This window comes from Montipora capricornis, chromosome 13 (assembly GCF_036669925.1).
Source record: "Montipora capricornis isolate CH-2021 chromosome 13, ASM3666992v2, whole genome shotgun sequence".
Lineage (NCBI taxonomy): Eukaryota > Metazoa > Cnidaria > Anthozoa > Scleractinia > Acroporidae > Montipora > Montipora capricornis.
Window position 1 is genome coordinate 19,158,745 of NC_090895.1, and position 21,944 is coordinate 19,180,688.

Genomic DNA, 21,944 nt, shown 5'->3' on the forward strand with positions numbered 1-21,944 from the left:
TAATCCCCTTGCTTTGGGGCGTTGTCCTTTACGTAACCGTCATTGCTTCTTCGACTTCCTAATTCTTTCAACCTCTCTAAACAAATTGCCTTCGCTGAGTGGAATAGACTGGTGCCTAGAGAACAACTTAACTCCTCACTCGGCAAAGTGCGAGGCAATGCTACTGATGAAAAAAAAAAACCTTTCATTGGGCCGCTCAATTTAATCGCTATTGTAGAGATGATCAGATCGAATAGGTCAACAAAACCTGTCTCTTGCGCAACGACCACGGCCGACGGCAACAGGAATGTCAAAATTTTGCATATTTAGTTTTTCACTTTTTTCCAATGCATTTCTTCGCCGTCGTCTGCAAAACAGCAACGTGAAATAGCCAAATTTGAGGTTTTGTCAAGGACGACAGCACTTGAAGATATTTTTTTATTTCCTCCCCTAAATTAGTTAAGCGCCATTCCGACCAATGTCATTCTTGAAGAACTATCTCACCCTTGTCATATTACAGAGATTGAAACAGTCATTACAATAACGCAAATTTATCTTTTGAGATGATGTTCTCGCCGCGGTCGCCGTTATCGTAGTTTGATGAAGAGATCTCTCGTCAGATCACCTTGTAGTTGCAAAAATAAGTTTGGTAAACAAATTGAACCTTTTGATAAGGATTTGTTTTTATTTCAATTAATAAAGAAGCCATATTATATTTATACTTTAGGCTTATCATCTCCTCACACAGTTTTATACGGCGTTATCGTGTGGGAAGGCACCATAAATGCGGAGCAACTAAATTCCTTAGAATTGACCCCTTGAAGAGCAGATGGAACATATTTTAACGTGACTTGCGATTTTCCATGTTTTGACGTTTATGAGAATTCCAGTACGCTAAGCTACCTATACAAATTCAGGGTAATGAAACTTTACTAAAGGATATTTGCGGTGAAGCATCTCCTGCATTATCGTGCCTAGGGATTAAAACGTGCAAGGCCCATGACCTCAGACTGATAACTGTCCGTCCAGCCTGCAAGCAGGCGCCTCCATTGAAAATTGGGCGCGGTCAACATATAGAGGCTTCGTGACTAGTCACTAAGCCCCCATATTTCGACCGAGCACTATTTAAAACGGTAGTTACTGCCTCTCGTTTTAAGAGTTCTTTCCTTAAAAATCTCTATCAGTTATAGATGGGGGGGGGGGGGGGGAAGGGGAAAGGTAAAAGAGATGTATTACGAAATTTTAGAAAGTAGATAACGTCAGTTTTCACGGGCTGCTTACCGTCTTTGGCTTTTTCTGGTAACGTGAAAGAGGACAGATAATACACCAAGGAACTATACTTTTGCGGCCAGTCAGCACTGTCGCTCGGAGGTATTACAAGAAGTTTAAATCCTACAACTAATGCATTAGATATCTTCCACTTCGGCAAATTAGAGGACACAACAACAGTTTAGAGTACTTAAGAACATTGATTTTATTTTTTTTTACCCAAGAAACACAAGAATGCTGTTCTTTTAATTTCTTTTACTCTTTACTAATTCGTTTGAACTTTGTAAAGAGATCGAAATCCAACTCGGAGTATTTGATGACATATGAATATGTTCATTATGTCACGTTACATCTAGAAATATAAAAGTTTTCTTAGCATTACGGAACTTTAGTTTATGCTAAATGCCTCCAAGGACAGAAATACAAGGAAGGGTTACGTTTTTTGCAAACGTTGGCCGTGTAGCACGTATACTCATAATTAATAGAGGGGACTGGTTTTGAAGCTCGGCAACATCAAAGGAGCAAACAAAGTTGCCAAGATTTAGGGCAGCAACTTGTGAAAACACAGTCAAGTAATATTAATATTTAATTTTAGGAGAAACAATTGCGATTACTTGTTAATAACATAGGGGGCAAAATTTTCTTAACATTCTTAACATCGAAAAACAATCGGACAAGTCGAGTAAAAACACCCGTTCGCTCGCAAGCAAAGCAAACAAACAGACAAACAAGTCAAGTATCAGTAAAGATGATTGCTATTTATATCCATTACAGAGAAAAAAATCGAGTTTTAAGCTTTTCGTGAGAAAAAGCTCTTGCGCTATTCCTCTTATTAATCAATAATTCACCTTCCGGAGTATCTAGTTCTTGATCCTTTATGGCCTTTTAGCGAATGCAATGCTAACATAGTAAAAGACAAATTGAAAATGAAGAAACCAACTAAACGTGGAAGCAATGCGTTGAGTCAATCAGGTGCGGGTATATTTGCCTCTCGACCAATCGTGAGCGAGTAATTTTGTTCTCTTCACAAAGAAAATAATTTGCCCTCCATGTTATTAACAATGGTATACTTCAACAGACTTAACTATTAGAGGGTAATGTGAAGTGCTAGGTCTCTATCTATATAGACATATAGACCATGTGAGCGTTAGCCCTACTAATGGAATTGGACCCACACAAGAATAGAGAAAGCTCTAACCATGATGGGAATTGAACTCACAACCTTTGCTAAAACGTAACCCTTCCTTGCACTTGTACGAAGTCATTGCCGTGACCTTGATAGCCAAGCTCCGGTGCGGTGCACCATAGTTAAGAAATTATGGTAACCCATCGATGCGAGAAATGTGGGTTTTATAGCCATGACGTCATCAACCGTCCGTACGTACGTTTACCCGTCCACGTATGCCAATGTGACAATGTGTATCACGCTAGTTTACAACATACATCACTGATATTGGACATCCATGTTTTGATCAATTGATACCTGTCAAAACAAGGTACCCGCTGACCGGTATCACGTGACCATATCGCGGGCTCAAGTTTAGAGCTCACCGAGATCAGCTTTTTTTTGAGTTGATCGCTGACCAGGTACTGGTTTTCGATTGGATTGTTAGCTCAACCCAGGTTAACCCGAGGCTTCATTTTTCGCACGCTTTTTGTGCCTCGACGTGGCTACACGGCAATACTACGTCAACTATAGTTTCCACACAGTCAACGCTTTTCTTGTTTAAGGGAAAAACGGTTTGGGAAAAGTTTCCTTTGTGCATTGTTTGCTGGTTTCAATCCAGTTTGACATATCATGATAGCTGTGGTCCACACTGGTGGCTACGCAGTTATTGAAGTCAAGCATCGCAGGGGTATAAACTTGCCTTTAATTTGTTTGTCTGCTGCTTTTTTTCTCTGTATTGCAATTTTTGGCATATATTTAGAAGCTCTGATAAGGTTGCATTATGCCTGGAGGACCTATGACTAAAACAGAAAGGAAAGGCCTCTCTGTAAAGGTCAGCCTCGACCTAAAAAAATGTTCATCAGTATACTAAAGAAAGTGTAAACCCTAACCCTAACATTACACACAGATGTGAAATTTTTTGATGATACGGGGCGTGTATAATCCTGTTTTCAAATTTGAATATATGAGAAGTCTAAGTCCTTTTGTCCAGGGTTGTTGACCTTTTCAGCAGTTGCTCGTAACATTCATCAAATAATTGTTTATGTCAAAACGCAAACACAAAGATGCCTTTTCTTCCCAATTTATTAATTTGACAACAAAAATGCGAGCCTTATGTAAACCGATTTTATCCATAGTAAATCCAATAAATCCCTTGCAGATATTATTTCCATCAGCTGACTCTGTGAACAGCAGTTTCTCATCTTGCTCATCTGAAAAATAAAGTCAAATTAAACAAAAACAAAAGAAAAGAATAAAAGAAATGCATACATAACAACTGTCCTTAGCTGGCAGATGTCAAAAATTATGAAAAACATAAGTCAAAAACGTCAAAAGCCGAAAGAAGTTTGCAAAAGTGAGTGGACGTGTGTCATGAAAGTAATGAAGACGAGAGACTGACACAATTGAAGACAGATTTAGGTTTCAAGTCAAGTTATGATCCTCGCAGTTATGCGATAGCTTAAAGAAGCCTGAAAAATTCAGGACTTCAACGGGGTTTGAACACGTGACCTCGCAATACCGGTGCGACGCTCTAAACAACTGAGCTATGAAACCAATGACGTTGGGAGCTGGTCATTTATGGGTTCCAATTAATATTCCCGACCAGCTTCCAACGTCAGTGGCTTCATAGCTCAGTCGGTTAGAGCGTCGCACCGGTATCGAGAGGTCACGGGTTCAAATCCCGTTGAAGTCCTGAAATTTTCAGGCTTCTTTACGCAATTGCAAAAAATTGCGTTCATAACTGCAAGGATCATAGCTTCACTTGATTTCATATCCGCAGTTCATGTATGATCCATTTCATATATCACTTCATCGTTTCACACTACAACTAAGGTTGGCAGTCATACAAACTGAGCCTTGTGCCAAAAGTCCGGCAAAAGGGCTTCAACATTTGCTTAAACACTCGTTTGCATTTTCAAGTGTAAAACGCTGTTGACCCGCTCGGATGGCAAACGGTTTCATCTTATTATCAGTAACATTTGCCAAATGATTCAAAGCTTCACCAGAGGCCTGGTATTTATCCTACGGCTGTTTCTATGGATAAGGGCAAGTATACATCGTTTAGAGGCCGATTAATGCTTATGACCATACCTAACAATGTTGAAATATGGTGGTAAACTCTACAACAACTTCGATTAAACATGTTTCAACACAGCTAGGGTATAATAAGGTAACAAACGGTTTGGAAATTAATGATGTTCAACAAAATTGAACGAGGCTGTCTCTGTAAAATCGGTCCGGCCGATCCGCTTTGAAAATAGATTTCGCTCATTTCGAGTGTATTGCAAGACTTCCATGTGCTTATACTAAAACCACAATCCGCTTGATCGGATCTTTTAAAGTATTGAAGTTCTGAGGGATTTTTGGTTCATTCGATCGAACTCTCCTGGCGTCCTATATCGAGGCTTCCATTTCACACAAATTTGAAGATCAATTAATCAAGAACTAACGAAGCCTGTCTAAAACAAAAACGATGGCCAGCTACTTCATGCCCTTTGAATACAACGGTGACTTTCATTAACACTGAGATTGAATGATGCTACCAGTGAGACCTAAAGGCACCCTTATCATACAGCCTAATCAGACACGCGAACACCGATCAACTTCAAACTCTATTTATGAAAAAGTGAGACGGTCTTTTTGAATCAAACCAACGCAGCTAGAACGTAAGTACCATACGTAATGTCATTACGGAGAGAAACCTTAGGGTCCGTCCTTGACGGAATATTTATAGCTCTCTGAATTTGTCTAATTCCGGGGATCTCCAAGTTTTGGCTCCACATTGAAAGACTCGTTAACAGGGAGTGTTGCACCAACCTCGCACGCAGATAGATCTAAAACAACCGTAAATAAACAAAAAATACATTTAAATGCATTACAGGTCAAAATGAAGGGGAATAAACTTTCTTTTAACGGCTTCAGCTTGGCTTACCTGCGACAGATAAATGTTTCAGCGTTCAAATTTTGCTCCATGATTTTACAAAAAAAAAGGACGATCTCTGCTGCCCAAGCACTGGATCCCTGAAGGTGCAAATCAAGTTTGGGTATCTAAGTTGCCTTTTCTCTGCCAGTATCATTCTTACATGGAAGTTTTTCCTCGACAAAACGGTGAACATCAATTAAGATCGCCGCCATATTTACCTGTTGGGACAACCGCTGACCAAATTCAATCATAGCACTTGTGAGGTAAAGTAAGGTAATAAGAGTTGGCAAATTGCTTCCTTTGCGTCAGTCTGAATACTCTTTTAGAAAAACGAATATTTTATCGCTATGTAAACCTGTTACTTCTACTTATGGCCTCAACTCCTTTCGTTACTTTGCGTCTAAGAACTGGAACTCCCTACCTGATAATGTAAGATCAGAGTCTACTTTACCTGGTTTTAGAAAACTCCTCGAAGCAATCTCCTTTTAGATTTAACAGTATATTTAACATTTTTTCATGTACGTAAATAGGTTTTTAATCATGTATATAGATTTGCTTTATGTATGTATGTATGTATGTAGATTTTTGTGTATTATATAGATTTTCTCTTTTCTCTTTTGTTCTCGAAGATATTAGCCTTCAGGCTACTCTGAAATTCGAGTTTAAATAAAGTTCATGTATGTATGTATGTCACTTACGAGATTTTTTGCAATTGTCTGCAGGTTTAGCGAGGAGGAAGTCTAAACAATGACAACTTTTATTGCAATCAAAGTCCTCACTGACACCTTCCTTCCCTCAGTACCTCACAGGTGCTATGATTAAATTTGGTCAGTGGTTGTCCAAAACGTAAATATGGCGGCAATCTTCATTGGTGTTCACCGTTTTGTCACATGTAACTAGAGACAGCGCGTCACCCACGACTTGTCCCTCAAATTTTCATGAAAATTACATGACGGGTGGCTTACATCATACTTACAAAAAATGAAGAAACACAAACATTTTGTAAAATCTAACCATTCTTGAAAAAGTGCGTAGGCTTAAAAAGTGTATATCAGTGCTACAAACCCACAAATGCCAACTTTGCGTGCATTGGAACGTTTTGCTCCGTTGCTTCTGGCTTGGGTGACGCGCTGTCTCTAGTCGCTTCTCGTTTTGTCGAGGAAAAAACTTCGATGTAAGAATGATAATGGCAGACAAGAAGCAACTTAGATACCTAAACTTTTTTCTCACCTTCAGGGATCCAGTGCTTGGGCAGCAGAAATCGTCCTCTTTTTGTAAAATCATGGAGCGAAATTCGAACACTGAAGCATTTATCTGTGGCACGTAAGCCAAGGTGAAGCCGTTAAAAGAGGGTCATTCCCCTTCAATTGACCTGTAATGTGTTTAAAAGTATTTGTCGTTTATTTAGCGTTGTTTTAGGTCTATCTGCGTGCGAGGTTGGTGCAACGCTCTCTGTTAACCAGTCTAATGTGGAGATCACCGAAATTAGGCAAGTTCGAAGAGCTATAACTATTCCATCAAGGACGGGTCGCAAGGTTTCTCTCCGAAATGACATTATGTATGGTATTTATTTTCTAGCTGCGTTGGTTTGATTGAATTTGACCGCCTTACTTTCTCATAAATAGGGTTTGAAGTTGATGGGTGTTTGCGTGTTTGATCAGGCTGTATGACAGGGCTGCCTTTAAGTCTCGCTGGTAGCTTTATTCAGTCTCAGTGTAAATGAAAGTCATCTTTGTGTAAAAAAAAGGCATGAAGTAACTGGCCGTTGTTTTTGTTTTGTACAGGCTTCGTAAGTTCGTGATAAATTGATCTTCAAAGTTGGGTCAAATTGAGGCCTCGATATGGGGCGCCAAGAGCGTTCGAGCAAATGAATCAAAAATCCCTCAAAACTCAGATAATTTAAAAGATCCGATCAAGTGGATTGTGTTTTTTTAGTATAGGCGCATGAAAGTCTTGGAACGCACAATAAATGAGCGAACTCTATTCTTCAAACCGGATCGGCCGGACCGCTTCTACGGAGACAGCCTCTCAAAGCCATTTGCCTGGGCCTGAACATGCTTGTCAAACTAACCATACAATTGGGCGGGATAATTAAAAAAACTGTCGATCTGTTTACCCCTAAGAGAACAATCAACCCTCTTGTTCGGATGCGGACAGCATGTCATTCTATATCCCGTTACGGGTTACCGATCTGGATCATTGAAATACTTATGCTGTAATTTCTGCATTTGTTAGTCTTTTCCACTACGTTTTGACCTAACACACAGGCAGTCCAAACTCCACGCGAACGAATCATGACAAACCATTCAAATCAACTGTAATGTTAAATTATCAACAAAGTTAAAAAGTTAAAAGAAATGCAAGATTTTTCAAGTCATTTAAGAAGTTCGATTACTTGACAAATTTCTCTTGTAAGGCCAAAGCTAAAACCTTACAAATTTTCTAGTAAAATTATTTTTGTCATATATGATTCAATATTCTTTGTGATACATACCTTTAGAAGTTCAAGAACACTTCAAATGTTGCAAAAGTCCTCAGAGCAGCACTGCGCTACGCATGGGATACTATAGGTTCCATCTTGACAGCGAGTTGACAATGACAAGCATTCATCATTCGAAAGGCATCCTAAGTGAAGTAAAAATTATAGATAGGTAATTTGACCAACAAAGAAAAAAAGATCATTAAACTACCATTCAATAGAAAATAAAATATCACATAAAAAAGACATGTCAGTGGAAAAAGCAACTTTCCAAGCGTCTTGAGTCACCTTTGTAACAACTCCTCTCGTTAAATTCACTTTAAGTAGTTAAAACTACTTTTATTGCAAAAAATCATCAATAATTCAAAACATCAATAAAAAGTCAAGTGCATGAGTGTTAAACCCGATAAAAAAACTCCTGATTAGAATTCTTTATATAGAGAATATTAATGAGGCCCAGCCCGTTTTTCGTGTATGCTAATATATAATCTCCACACGATTTTAACCTTTCTTCGGACTCTTGCGGGACATACTTTTGAATCAACTAAAAGAAGAAAAAAAAAAATTAACTCGAAGCACGTGCTTTATCGGGTCTGAAAACAGGAGGCATGTTCAAGCTCGTGTTTTCAACAATTCTTTTTTTTTGTTTTTTTTTTTCAAAAATATCAAGTTTTCCATTTAAGCCTTGTTTTCCTCATCCTAAATTAGTCTCGGGCCGAAATCTTTTTGTAATAGTGTAATGCTTGTAAGCAGTCTATAACTTCAACGTATTAAACTAAATGCTCTGGATAGCACAAGTGTTACTAATATATTTAAAAATAGAATACACTCACTATGGCTGAAGATGATGTTTGAAACATCGAAACATGTTCCTTAAACTCAAAAGTGTGGTTGTATTAAAAAAAAAAAACATTAAATTAAATACACGAAAAGATGCGCCCGTGAGAAGGATAGAATACAAGTTGCTTGGCAACGGGCTAAAGGACAACTGAAACACCAGAGTCCAAGGCACCTAGAGCCTAGATAAACGACCTACAAACAATTGCAAAAAGAGTTGAGACACTCACTGTTATAAACCGTACAATGCGTATCATCCAAGTAAACGCATCCCCACCCCCACCCCTCCCACCAAGCTAAAGGGGGGAAGGGAAGGAGGGGCGTTAAGACTTTTTTAATGAAGTGGAAGATGAGTTTTAGGAAGAAGAAGTGAATTTTCAATGCAGTGTCTCAACCTTTTTGCAACTGCTTGTAGCTCTCCAGTGAGTTGCAGTAGCTCAATGGGTAGAGCATCTGATCGGTGTTACAGAGCTCGTAAGTTCGAATCCTGCCTCAGGCGATGATTTTTATGTTAACGCAATTGTTTATACGAACACCCCTTTTAGAATTGTCAGATTTAAAGCTGCTCTTTTTCTCCAAAATTGCAAAGCAAGGAAGACAAATTTTTTTGGTAAATTATAAAGGGAAGTTTCATTGGCAGTGGCGTGAAATTAAACACAAGCAGCATGATATTACCCTTTTCATGATGATCAATGTCAGTGCGATATCCATGGACGCATACTGCAGTTGACAGAGGTCCACCAAGGTCTGGCAACCGGCATGAACGGCTTGTCATAGACGAAGAACAATCCGCTAATGGACCTTGACAAAAGTAGCAATCCAAGCTCAAAACTGGAAAATAAAACAGGAATTTGACAAGAAATTAGATAAAATGAATCAGGTCAAAAACAAATGGTACCTAAGGCAGGTAAAGCTTATGCCAAGGATCCTTTGGTGGGATCATATTTTGTCTTTCCATTACCTCTTTTGGAGGAGGCTACACCTAACAAGTGAATTCCACGGTACATTATACGCTAAAAACCGATATCGCAAGAATCACAAAGCGATGAGTACGATATCGGTTTTTCGAGTGAAATTTACTTTGGAATTCATCAGTTTGGCAATGAATTTTTCTTGAAGCGCATGAGATTTAAAAGAAAACAAGAAATAAAACGTTTGTTAGTTTAAGGTCAAAACAGAGTTTTACTGATGTACTTTATTCCACTTTATCTCTAAAAACGAGATCATTCACATTTTGATGTAATTCATTAAAACACGCCAGGTTGGCTTGGAACAAGAATTGGCAAAATACGGCAATGCAACCAAGAAAGGACGAACTTGAAATAAGATCCGCTCCATTACTTAAATAACGTTTCGGTGCTTTACACAATTTTTTGAAAACACAAGCTAGTGAAATTTCCCCCTAATTTTACAAGAACTCATTGCGATTACGTGTTCATAACATAAGGGCAAAATTTTGTTGTCACTGTCAAGACACATAGAAAACCAGTTGGGAAACGGATTAAAAAGCAATTGTTCGCTCGCATTTTAGAGCAAAGCGGACAAAAACACTTTTTCTTTATGTCCAAAAGAGTAGAGATAATTGTTATTTAATTCCAGTTGACAATAAAAATTCGATTTTCATTCCTGAACAAAGGAAAAACCGATTAAGCCACTTTTTGAAAATAACAATTCGTTCAGTGCCAAAGGAAAGAATTTGTGGAGTAACTTGTTTCACTAAATATATGAGTTATTACTGGTATTCTGTTTCGTGGTTGTCATTCTCTTTCGCTCTCCTTTCGTTTCTGTTCTAGTCAAAGGTCATCCAGGCATCATGTAACCTTATCAGGGCTTCTAAAGATATACCAAAAAATTGCAAACGGAGAAAAAAGCAACTCTAAGCAAATTATAACTAAACACTCCGGTTTAAGTTTATATCACTCCGATGCTTAGCCGCCAGTGTGGATCACAACTATCATGATATGTCAAACTGGATTGAAAAATGCAAAAAGAAAACATTTTCCAAACCGTTTTCCAGCTGAACACGAAAGGCGTTGACTGTGTAAGAACTATAGTTGACGTAGTATGGACGTGTAGCCGCGTCGAGTTACCTAAAGCGCACGAAAAATGAAGGCTCGCTTATATCTAGGTGAGTTAACCTGGGTTGAGCCTGCAATCCAATCGAAAACTGAAACCAGGCCTGTGGTCTCCCTTGAAATTTAAAAAAAACAGCTGACCTCGGTGAGCTATAAGCTTGAGCCCGCGGTATGGTCACGTGATGTTGGTCAGCGGATACTTTGTTTTGACAGGTGTCAATTGATCAAATCATGGATGTCCAATATTATAGATGTATGCTGTAAACTAGCATGATACTGGTCACATTGACATACATGGAGGGGTGGACGGACGTACGAACGTACGGACCGTCGATGACGTCATGGCAATAAAACCAAAATTGCTCGCATCGATGGGTTACCATATTTTCTTAACTATAGTGCTCCGCGCGAGTGCGCCTTCGGAGCGCGCGGAGCTCCCCTATAAATTTTTGAGTGAATATTTTATCAAGAGATCTTTTTCGTCAATTTGTAAACATTATTTAAGCGAACATAACTCGAGTGGACAACCTTGTCTTTCAGAACAATTTCACGTGCTTACTAAATGTTCTAACAAATTTGATTGCCTAATTAATGAGATGCTTTATACAAGAAAACTTGAACCATCCTAAATGTGCAAACGGACTTCATTCGCGCGAAAATATTCACTTGAAGAACTTGTGATCCTTTGTTATTATGCTAATTCGTAGAGACTATAGATATCAAATCTTCGCATTACTTACTCACTTTGCCTTGAAACTGGTGTCATGATGACGCCGAAACGTCGGCTTTAAACGTTAATTAAGGGGGTACTTTCTAAAGAAACTGTTGTGCTGCGTCGGTGGGGAAGTATAATACAAAAATTTGATTTTATCAACGGAGTTGATAATGTAAATTGGCCACTGTACAGAGATTCTAAAAGCTGACGTTTCTAGCGTTAGCCCTTCGTCAGAGCGAATCCAATCCGATTCGCTCTGACGAAGGGGTAACTTTCGAAACGTCAGCTTTTAGAATCTCTGTAAGGTGGCCAATTAACATTATCAACTCCGTTGATAAAACCAAATTGTTTGACGCTAATATTCGCTTGCTCATGTCTTAAGAAATCGTTTTTGATGAAGACTTTTAGAAGATTTTCTGTTTGTAAAATTCTGCAGAAAGACGACTTGGCTGGCGCACTAGAATACGAGGAAGCATCTCTATTACCAGCGAACAATAAACTCAACATGCTCAAAGTGCTAAATGTTCAGTCATAACGGACAGAAACGTAAACTCCTGTCAGTAACGGAAGACAGAACAGTTTACAACAGTTTACAAAATCAAAAGATCCATGCTGGAAACTATTGTATGCAGTTTAATCCTTTAACGAATTGTCGAGAACAATAATTGTCGGCTGTCTTTTTACATGTGCTAAGCTCCGCCCAACAGAAGGAGGACTAATTTACAAAATCAAAAGATCTTAGCTGGAAAGTATATTGTACAACCCGGACAATGTACATAAACCCCTATGTAGTTCAACTTTTACTTCGTAATTCTTTAATAAATAACTGTGAAACCTACGGTGACGACCACTGCGTCGCCAGCTCCAACTGAGACAAGTCCTGCTCAACCTCCTACGATATCTTTAGGGAAAGCCTAAAAAATTAAAAACTTCCCGCTTCTCCAAAATATACACCTGCGACTGGATTGAGGAAAACTAAAATTCCCCATCCCGTTCAGTGTCAGATCTGTGTCACCGACAAAACGAACACCTCCCTCAGAAACGATGCGTGTTTGAGCAACACCAAAATCAACACCTACGAGTCAATCTAAAATTTCTGTTGTTATTGTAAAAGAGGATGTACCAGTTTCATTCGAGACGGCGGCATTTCGTTTGGAAACGCCCGTGTCTACACCGAATCGTAAAAGGAAAACAACAAGAAAACCAAGAACGCCTATGTTAGCAAGGCTGAGAAGCAATAGACATTGGGAACCAACCTGATCGGAAAAAAAAAAAGACAATATATAAGAGAAGGATATGGGTTGCTGTAGTTGTAATTATAAGCTTTGAGTGAAAATCATGGCACCCATCATGACTGAAAATAAGAGCAGATCGTGTTGTAGAGAGCTTGAGAAAGAAAGAGTAAAGAAAGCCTATTGGATGACTCTTGCCTTCTTGGTGTATAAGAACTTATAAGCGCCATGTTTAAATGAAACAGTTTTGGATAAGTAACGCGGGAATGTGTGCTGGCTACGGCACGACTTGTTGGACGTGTTGTATGCAATGGCGCCGTAAGAACAGACAGATAGCCTGCCTTTATATTAGCGCGATGATAATTAAAGATATGCAGCTTATGGGATCGTGCATAAATACTAAACATAAGAACAAAATGTGTGCATAATAAAGTAACAAAATAAAGTAATAAAGTAAAGTAAAAGTAAAGTAATAAAGTAATAAAGTAATAAAGTAACAAATTAAATCAAACTATCTAAAGTTAAATTATATATAAATACTTTGCACAATGGAGAATCGGCTTTCCTTTTAACGCTTCTCTATATATATCTTTTATACGCTTCTCTCTCTCTCTCTCTCTCTCTCTCTCTCTCTCTTTAGATATGTATATATATATATATATATATATATATATATATATATATATATAGAGAGAGAGAGAGAGAGAGAGAGAGAGAAACACAAAAGCTTCACAAAAACTCCAAGTTTCCACAAAACTCTGAACTCATTGTAGGGCATCCTGCACACCGGATTGCTTCGAGATCCTGGACTCTGCAGCCCCTAAGTACCAAGTGAAGCTTAAGGAATCCATGCTTATAAAATGAGAGAAGCCCGATCTCAACTAGCAGGTGAAACACATTAACCTGACTCTCTCCCTGTAAAGACTAAGCGTCACTCATTTCAAAATTTTTGTCTTGTTTTGTTTTGTTTTAGTACGCAATATTGACAACGCAATGTAGCGAACTTTGTAAGATCGCTCGCGCTTTAAATTCAATGGCGATTTCATAATATGTAACACTGAAGATGACGGATTGTACCGTCGGAACATGTCTGGAAAATTAAAGAAAGTTGTTATGTTTATACGAATATCTATATCGTTGCTGCTGTCTAGACCTTTTGAATAAAGTTTGTCTAGTCATCCGACCAATACTACTTCCGTTATATTTACTGCGTCCTTACCCAAACTATCCTGACAACAATTTTGTGTGTTTATAGAGGGTGCCCCCCTGGGAATTACCACAAAGTTGATGTGCTGATTATCTAACAGGCGTTACCCGGTGTTACTAAACAAATGGTGGGAACTGTCACAAGATGAATTTGTTTGCGGTGAAAAAAGCAGCAAGCAAAAATGAACAAAAAGCGAGTGCTAGTGGTAAGACAGGGCCTAAATTATATGTTCCCCTAAAAAAAATGTCCCTTGTGTCGCCATCCCTCGAACTCGCCTCGTTAAGAATCTAAACTATTTGCTTCTTAACGGTGACATCTGTCATACCTTAATTATACTGTCAAAAGTATTAACCCCAATCCGCAAAAATAGAAATCTTGAATATTGAAATTATTTTAAATTTTTAAAGTTAACTTAACTGATATATCTTTGGTGTGATTTTCAAAGCATCATTGTTCCTAGCACATTCTCTTCCAGGTGACATTGCTCAGGAATAGTCAGCGCTAACCCGCATTTAAGACGATATGGTAACAAAGGTGACAATCCTACCTTTCATGACACCTACAATAAAGGAAAGACGAATTAACGAGGATTATAAAAAATATATATTGTTAAGTATTGAAAGAAGTATTGTGAAGTTAAAACTATCGAATTAAAATAAGTAGATTAAATGAAAGCAGCTGGACCTATCACAATCCTGAGAGAGCGGCAGCTAAGAGACGAAGTTACAAACACCTAATGGGGATAATGAATTCAAGATGCAACATAGTTGAATACTCCAGTCCTAAATCCGACCAGAAACTTATCAGGAGGACACCATACCAGCTAATTATGGTGTCTTATCCTCGACTGACACAGCACAGCTACGGTGGGCTCCCTCCATCATCATTTCACATTCCAACCATACTTAGACGTAACTGCGACGAAATCAGTGAGTAGGAATGGCGCAGTGGTGAGAGCACTTGCCTCCCACCAATGCAGCTCAGGTTCGATTCCCAGACTCGGCGTCTTATGTGGGTTGAGTTTGTTGCTTACCTTCTCTGCACTGAGGGGTTTTTCTCCGGGACTCCGGTGTTCCCCTCTCCTCAAAAACCAATAGGCCACTTCGAAAAATACCATAATACTCTTTGCTTGTCCCCCCAAATTTTGTATAAGCATTTTCAGCAGTTTCTCTTGGGACTTACAATGGTCCCAAGAGAAAACAAAAACAATGCCTATTCAAAATTTGGGCGGATAAACAAAGAGTATTATGGTATTTCCAAAGTGGCCTAATATTAGTGCTCCAGTGCAAGAAGACTAGACACTTAAATAAAGTTCCTTCCCGACACTTGTTACTCTTTATGAGCACAAATGCAGGGTTGTCTATTTAAAGACCCTATAATGTATAAATTCAGTGAGCCCTCAATGGTATATAACATTACCAAGTGACAGCGACAAAGCAAAGACCACCAGAAACTTCATGACCTCAATCGTTTAGCAAGGACTGAAAAATTAAATAAAATAACAAATGTCTAAATTTTCTTCGTGCTATTTTTCCGTACGTTATCTAGATTCCATGTACCGTATGGGTCTTGAAAAGGCTATTCGTAGCCGCCGCACTTATCACTTTGCGCTGTTAGGACCTCCCAGCCAGTAAATAACATTTATCAGACAGTATCTCAATGCCTGTCGAGAAAACAACGTGCAAGCTCTCTTGACAAGTTTCCCAGACCCGTAAATAACCTTTGCTTTCATCGTTTTTCATCGTACTTAAAGTAATCTCACGCAGAGCAAAATTGTTTCAGAGGCCTTTGAAATAATCACTTCCAGGCTAGCCGGAAAACCTTCCAAGGCAACCACCAGGTATTATGTGTTTCGGACGTGCCGGCCAGCAAGCGAGACTCGTTATGGACAAAACTTCAGTGAATATTCCATAAAAATGAGACTAACTGCGACATTTTTATCTTAATAACAGTTTAATATCGGCCTGCAGAGCCATTACTTGTAAAAGTATTCCTGCTATGTGACAGCCAACTGGAAACTACATGCTATTTCTAACATTTGTAGACTGTAAAATTGGCAGAAATAGATATTTTGCCGGCACGGACCAGACGACTGGGTCCGGTTGTCTGGTGGGGATTATGGGTAATTTCTTGTACGAGTAGTCAACCGTTAGGAATTTGAATCAGTCGAGGTTCAGCTTTCTTCCCGTGCTCTCTTTGTTATCTCTTCCCCTTAGGCTCCATAGGGTAGTGGCACTTTCATAGGGTTTGGAGAATACGTTCCCTCATTCCCTCAGGGTTTTGGGTTTTCGTATCCTGGAAGAGCCCAGTCTACCTTTCCTGCAATAATTTTTTAGTAGGTCAGTACCATCAAATATGCTAACATATTGTTATGCGGGAGGGGAGATACCATGCATATGGCAAACAAAATAAATCGGCTTGTGGCGCTTCCTATCCCACATGCATGCCTAGGTATCTATACAGTTGTGTTGTGATTTTGTTACTTGAGTTGTGTCTGATTGGGTAGTTGAGTCAAAATTTGATAGCGCTTACAATTAACTTAAATCTAAGACTTTTCTCTTAAAGTGAAAGGAAGCAGTGATGGAACAACTTTCTAGCCGCAATTTAGTTCAGGAAAGAAAATTGCTCAATTCTTCTCCATTAAAGTTTTCACCGACTGCTCCATAAGTTTCTCCTAAGTTATGGCTGAAGTGATTGGCGTGATAATCGTGGTTCTAACGCAACGCTAAAATACTCAGTGCATTTTTTTTATTCTTAACGCTTCGCTTTTAGCGGGCCAAAATTGACACAACTTTGACACAGTCAAAACATATGATTGAGCTTCCTATGCGAGTCTAATTTTGTTCAGGAAAATATTAATTATGCCAGTGTAGACAGAATTTAAGCCTTTCGTCGTAAAGTGAAAGGAAGCAGACTGAGGTGGAACAACTTTATAGCCACAATTTCGTTCAGGCATGACAAATGGCACAATTCTTCTTTAGTTTTAACCAACTGCTCTATAAATTTCCCCTGAGTTATGGCTGAAATAGTTTGCGTGATAGCCGCGGTTCCAACGCCACGCTAATTAAAAATGCTCAGTGCAATATCCTTGACGCGTCGCTTTTAGCGGTCCAAGTTGACACTTTGTCACACTCAAAACGAATGGTCCAGCTTCCTATGAGAGTTTATTTTTGTTCTGGAAAATATATGCTAGCGTAGATGCAGGACCCTCTATTTGACCGAAATTTCACTTTGAATTGGAATCCTTTGTGGTTAAATCTTCGACCGGACGTAAAGATGACATAAAATACGAAGTGATGACGAAAGATAATTATAAATATGACAGAATTTTTATTACGGGAAAAGTTTATATTTTTGCGAACGAGGTTGCTCAATATCCATCATTTTCCTCAGTTTCCGTGGTACCTAAGCGAGCTTTTTGAGATTTTGCAAAACGCAAGAACAGCGGAACTTTTAAATATAATTTTTGAAATAAAAGTTATGACAGGAATATTTAAGTTAAAAAGTATACATATGAATTCTATCGTCGGATTCTTGATATTTCTGGGCAGTGGCTCTTAAAAAATGAAACTATTCTTAAAAGATTTTATCTTTATACAACTGTTAATGTTTCCTTTGTCTAGTTTTCAACCTAAAGGATAATATTCGGGCCGTTTTAAAGTTAACAGGTAAATCCATCAATATGATTTAATTAAGAATCTGGTTAAATTTTATTCATTTATCCCTGCATAAACAGAACTTTTCAGATTGTCTTCGGGGAAGCGATACACTGTTGCGAGTTCTTCTTCCAAAAAAAAAATTTTGCGTACATTTGTCCGATTATGGGAAAGAGAAAAATACTTCCACTGGAACATCTGGACTCCCGTGGAATACAATTCATGGAAAGAAAAGGATTGCATGAGAAAAGTTAAGTAATGCGATCAGAACCTCTCCTACTTACCTTGATACCCTTTTAGCTTTATAGCTTTTAGCCAACAGGTCAGAATCCGCCACGCCTTTCTTCGGTTATATTGACAAAATAATTTGAAAAGTGTTGCAAAATTGACACAGTGACATTTCCAAGGAGATTCTTATGATTGCCATTAGTTCGATTAATGCTGTGTTTACAGTTAAGCGTTTATGGCGGTAAATATATTAATTCCCAACAGATGACGATTGTTGAGCGATAGAAATGTCTTACTTTAACTTGAGAGCACGGTCACGTTTGTCCAACGTTTAAAATTAGCCACTTGCTTGGTTTTATCAACACCCTTCCGTTCGTTTATAAACGATTCTGAAAGTTTTCACACCCCCAACAATGAAGAAAAAGCTAAGCGGAGTCAAGGTTCAAAACCTCTCAATCGGAAGCGATCATGAGCCAATATATATAGACATCTGCTTTATTTAGTCACAACTTTTCTTTTTTCAACGTGTATGTTTTTATTTCTTTCCCAGAAATCTATTAAGGCTACCGTATACCTTCAAGGGTGTCTCGCATCCCCATATCAAATGAAAGCTTGTAGAGCTGGCTATCAAACTATATCAAGAATTTTGAAATTAAAGGTATTGTCGCATTTTTCACGACCTGTATATGCGAACGTCCGAATCGCCTTTTCAAAGCTACAAGTCAAAGCAAATCTTTTTTTTCGCAATTTTATTTTGTTCCTTCGTTTCTATACCCAAAGCGCTAAAAAATGTGTCTGCGTTTTGACAACTCAGCTACAGTGAAAAGTTATAGAACGTTTTCGAAATAGTATTTTAGAAAAATGTGAAGTGTTCGTACAGAAAATTCTCTCAGAGAAAAAAATGTCTTGTAATAAAAGAAATTCGCAGGCACCTTTTTGCTGTTTATATGTTAATGTAGCCCATGCCAAATTTTGGGGGCAATCAGACAAATTCCGTTTGGGTTTTAGTTCTTTAAAGTGTCCACTTCAACTGAAATAATTGATTCCATTGAGGAAACAGCGCTAAGACTCTGAATCACACGGGTAATTTTTACTTCCAGCCAAAACGTAAAACCCACATTTCTCCGCCAATAATTAAATAAATAATTTCTTTTTTTAAATTAGATATCTCATTTGGATCGTTACTTTAACCGACAGATTCAAGTTTAAAGGAAATTGCCAATATGAAGGAATACGGTAACCGATCGGTCCTTAGCCCAGTACGTTTTGCGCTGTACGATCTCCCAGCCAGTAAGTAACATTTATCAGATACCTTTTTGTCAATGGAGAAGATAACATGGTAGCTGCCTTAATTAACTTGATAAGTTTCCCAGACCCTGAATAACTCATGATCGAATTCATATAACACTCATGGGAAATACTGCTGCAGGGACAGCCCTATTTCACCTTTAGAGCATATTTGGTCTGTTACCGAGGCTTTTTTATAATTATCTTTCCACATCACTAGTGACTACAAAACGTACGGACAAACTGATCAGCCATCATTACTTTGATTTATTTCAGCGCAGCGAAGACGCAAGGCTGGCAAAGCTGGCTGTGCAGCATTGTTCTTGGAGCACAGGTCTTCTGCTTATTCCTGGACATGGTTTGAGGCAATTGGATGGCCGAAATTGCAAGGAATTTGACATGTTGAAGATAATGTGACATGGCAATTGTTTGGAACAAACGAGGATATTTGAATTCGGTTGCTTGAACTTCAAGTGGGTTTCATTCAGCTGCTAGTCAAATTGCTATTTTGATCACATTTTGGAAAGAATTGTGCTATGAATTCAAAGACTTTATGGTCAACATCTCATGTTTGCTTGAAGCTCGGATTCCGAATTAATTAGGAGCGGTGTGATACGAATTTCTGCGCGGAAATCAGGTCGGTGCATCGTAGTATTCTTGGTAATATTATAATTGGAGTTATTATTTGAGGACGATACTGGATATTGCTTCCAATGGGCACAGTTATTTTTCTTCCCCCCTCGTGATATTCTTCTGCCACCTAAGAAAGCATTATGACTTTCATGGGGTATGGGGGCAGTGTTTACGAAGGAGAATTCCTCATGCTTCCCATGTATGCTTTATTCCTTTTCTCCTTAGTATTCAAATTATCCCATGGGAGAAATTTCATTGACATTTACTTTATAACACCAAATTATAACAAAATACATGTTTTTTGGCTTCGAAATTTGCCGTTGAATCAATCCAGCGCGACGAAACATAACGGGAACTTCAACTATCACGCTTCCGTTACTGTCTTTCATCCTAAATCAACGTTTCCCTTGTTTTTCCCGTGTAAGAGTGCAAACGTTAAATGAACATCGGCATTGATGGAAAATACTAAATTAAGCCTTTTAACAAGTCACTTGAAAAATGTAATTTCTGAAAAAAAAAAGTTCTTGGCTTTCTACAGCAACTGTTTACATTTCGTTTTCGAATTTTAACAGGTAAATCTATTGAGAGGTTCTTAAGAATCTGGTTACATATCGCTGCATAATGAGAACTTTTCAGGTTGTCTTCGGAGCACTTGATACATTGTTGTGAGTTCTGCTCCCAAAAAGAAAGTTCTGCGTGCGTTTGTCCCATTAAGAAAAGCGAAACACTACAACTTGATCATGTGGTCTCTCAAGGAAGGAAATGGATTGCATGAGAAAAATTGAGTGATGCCATTAGAAACCCTAGGCTTCCTGCTTACCTTGATCCTCTTTTAGCTTGTGGTCCAACACTTAGATGGGTATCAGCAAAAAAAGTGACTTCTCAGCATCCACCACGCCAATTTTATGTATTTCTTTGTTGTGTCATATTAACAAAATAATTTGAAAATGGTTGTGCAATTGAAAAATTTCCAAGGAGATTTTTATGATTTCCATTCAGTACTCAATTATATTGAACACCCCGAAGGCATTTTGCTTCAATAACGCTGTTCCAAACTAAAATGAGTTTTTTGTTTCCAAAATTACCTTTTTAACTTTAAAAATATTTGTAACGGTCGAAGTGTTAACTTGAGTCAGACTAAAACTACATATTTTTACTGAAAGTTATTTGTTTTAGTTAGAAAAAACGTTTATTTCAGCAAATTCATTCAAGAAGTTAGTGTTATTTCAGTAATATAAGCATCAGTGGAGAATGCATCAAATCTGCTGATTATGTTCTTATGATACAAACTTATGCGGGAGAGGACAAAACGCGCCGAGCCCTCCTCCATGGAGTACCCTATGGAGTACCCAAATGGAGTACCCTAAAAGTACTATTTCGAATGAGTAGTGTTGATCCATGTGTTAGCAGCATCTATGTGTTAGCACCCATTTTAAACAGCATTCTTCAACAGTATTTAAGTGTAAGCACCCATTTGAAAAAGGTTAGCTTACATGAAGTAATCGGCGATCACAACAATAATCCAAAGCTAACCTATTTAAAATGGGTGCTTAGACTGTTGTTCAGTGATGACATTTCATCTTTTGTATCCGTCATTCTTGGCAGTTGCCTGATGATTGTTCCGCAAGGAGCATGAAACTCTTAGTGGCAATAAATATCTTCGACCAAATAATCCAACTCTGCAAATCAATCAATCAATCTATCTACCTATCTATCTATCTATCTATCTATAACTAACTGTATACAGTACTGTACTGGCCTTTTGGGCCTCATCAGTGCAGGGCTGATGTCTAGGATGATGGTTAAGCTTATAAAGCCATCCCAAATGTCCCGTACATGTGGTACATCTAAGACATGCCATAGTGCAAAGACGGCAACATAGCGACATTTTCCTCGGAATATACGGAGTACTGTTGCGGAGAACTGTGTCATTGACTATAATTGTAACCCGACCCGCCTACACACATGGTTCTGTCAATATGTGAAAAGCAACTTACGACCTATCCTAGCAAAATCTATCACGCATTTATGGGAAATATTGCATATCTAACAACACTGAGCAAATAGATAGATGGTACGACTCAATCAGGATTTATTCTTATTCATTTCGTAAACATCCCAGGTTATCATTTGCGAGATTAACAAAAAGAAAATATAACGAAGTTTTTTGAGTCTGATTTCAGCGATAACTACATACATATCTATGTTATGATAAACTTCCTACGAAATAAAACTGATCACTGCTGCTGGCAGTGA

General features: G+C 38.3%; 2 long non-coding RNA genes across 8 annotated transcripts in view; one reads left to right on the forward strand and one right to left on the reverse strand.

The window, feature by feature from the left end:
* Positions 1-3,481: 3,481 nt before the first annotated feature.
* The window catches only part of LOC138029346 (uncharacterized), a 27,204-nt gene continuing 8,741 nt past the window's right edge, over positions 3,482-21,944 (reverse strand). For 4 of the 7 annotated variants that reach the window (XR_011127865.1, XR_011127868.1, XR_011127866.1 and 1 more), the window contains 4 exons: positions 15,304-15,365; positions 9,331-14,443; positions 7,834-7,964; positions 3,482-3,627 (listed from right to left, as the gene is read on the reverse strand). This is a non-coding gene — a long non-coding RNA (uncharacterized lncRNA). Of the gene's footprint in view, positions 3,628-7,833; positions 7,965-9,330; positions 14,444-15,298; positions 15,366-17,824; positions 17,863-21,944 lie in introns of those variants that run through there. The other 3 variants (XR_011127864.1, XR_011127870.1, XR_011127869.1) reach the window with 2 other exon arrangements.
* Positions 18,390-19,872, forward strand: LOC138028366 (uncharacterized). The gene is made up of 3 exons (XR_011127651.1): positions 18,390-18,426; positions 18,966-19,058; positions 19,332-19,872. It is a non-coding gene; the product is annotated as an uncharacterized lncRNA (long non-coding RNA).